This window comes from Galeopterus variegatus, unplaced genomic scaffold (assembly GCF_000696425.1).
Source record: "Galeopterus variegatus unplaced genomic scaffold, G_variegatus-3.0.2 Scaffold18061, whole genome shotgun sequence".
NCBI lineage: Eukaryota > Metazoa > Chordata > Mammalia > Dermoptera > Cynocephalidae > Galeopterus > Galeopterus variegatus.
This window is the reverse complement of record NW_007744172.1, coordinates 11,012-12,724: the sequence shown is the minus strand read 5'-3', so window position 1 is coordinate 12,724 and position 1,713 is coordinate 11,012. Positions and strand designations below refer to the sequence as shown.

The 1,713-nt window shown below is 47.9% G+C and overlaps 1 long non-coding RNA gene across 1 annotated transcript; it reads right to left on the bottom strand.

Moving 5' to 3' along the window:
- Positions 1 to 710: 710 nt before the first annotated feature.
- Positions 711 to 1,707, bottom strand: LOC103582830. Its single transcript, XR_549792.1, has 2 exons — positions 1,443 to 1,707; positions 711 to 1,288 (listed from the first exon to the last, which is right to left on the bottom strand). It is a non-coding gene; the product is annotated as an uncharacterized LOC103582830 (long non-coding RNA).
- Between the last annotated feature and the right edge of the window lie 6 nt (positions 1,708 to 1,713).

Below are 1,713 nucleotides of genomic sequence, written 5' to 3'. Positions count from 1 at the left end.
TTTTTTTTTTTTCCTTTTTGTCTTTTTCCGTGTCCGGCAATGGATCGCAACCCTCAGTGTTGCCCCCGCACCGGACCGGGACTGGCAACGGGATCGCAACCCTCGTCGCCGCGCCCACACCTCGCTCAGCCAGTGAGTGGGAGCCGGTCTGTATGTGGGATCCGAACCCTCGGCGGGAGCGCCACCACACTCCCAAGCGGCGCACTATTGCAGTGCGCCACCGGGCCGGCCCTCCAACTACAATTTTTACTGCTTAGACATAGCTGTCTGAGCTTGACTCTTGCCTTCCCTTCTAGAAAAAAAGAAAGGGCATCTGGGAAGCTGGTGAAAAATCCTTAGGTCATTCATAAGATTTCCTTGGGTTTTTGTATTTTGTTTGCATATTTGAGTGTGTGCAAGTGTGCGTGTCTGTAATAAATTTTTTAATGGGGTGGGAGGTGTCTGTGGGCGCTGGGAGTGGAGAAAGATTGAGTTGATTTTTGTGTTGTTTTGTTTAATAAAGAAGTTTTTTTTTTTTCCTTTTCCCTGTCAGCTGGTCTGACGGGTTTAAGAATTCTCACTCTTAAAAGACATTGGACTTAAATACTAGAATTTTCGATCAGGATTGTTCTACTGTGAATGATGCTCTGGCTCTGTTAGTCCAGCTTTTGCTTCTCCCTGCTCAGGTCTGCAGATCTAGCACTTCTTTCAAAAAGCCATCTCTTCAGCAATCCAGAGGTTCCTTGACCTCATCATTCACCCTGCTTCCTTTCTAGTCTTATGCCAAGACATTTGACCTTTGTGGTGTCACATGAGGCCTTCAGTACAGAGGCCTTCACCTCTGGCCCTGGTGCCTGCTCTCCGCCTCTGGAGAATAAACCCCGTCTGGATTCCTCTTGAGATCCAAGGTGGGATATTCTGGACAGATGCCCCAAACATCAGCAGTGCTGGTGCGGCTGTGTGTGGACTGAGCACCTGCAGTTTGCAGAAGACACACCACACGGGCCTTGCTTTGGGTTCACTAAGGCCTGCTGTAGGAACTCTAGAAAACAAGAAAGAGCTGATGTCCCGATACCCTACACTGTCTGTCTTGCTGTGCTGTTTTGGGGTGGGGAAGTGATTAGTTGCTTACATTCTGAAGCTCTTTGTGAAAAATAAAAAAATTTTTAAAAAGTACTTAGCTCAAAGCTGTGACTGTTCATTGGTTCCTCAAACACCAATCAATGCCCTGCACTGCTGGGATTTCCAGGTCTGCACTGGACCAAGGATGTCAAAGGCCAAAGATGACCGTCACTGCTATGTGATCCTCCTGGCAAGTGAGGGAGGGTGGTTACTGCCCTTCCTGTGCAGTAAGGATTATTTTAGAGTGATGGGTACTAATGGGTAAGCTGAAAAGGATTCTAGGGGACAGAAGGACAGAGTTGTCCCCAGGGGGAAGATGTGGAGGGAGGTGTTCATCTTACATTTTGTGCTATAGGTCCGACTATCCTTTCATCAAAAGGTACTGAGATGATGGCCCAAGGCCAAAGATCCTTTTCCTGGGGAAAGCAACAAAAAAAGAGAAGTCATGTTGGCCTCAGTGACCTCTTGAATTTTGGATCAAGCTTCTCCCAAATCTCAAAAAACCATGTTGTGAGCACTGTCTTGTTTCAGGCCTTGTGCTGGGCACTGAGACACTCAGAGGACTAGGTAAGGTCCCCACTGCTGTGGGATCCATGGTCTGGTGAAAGAGCC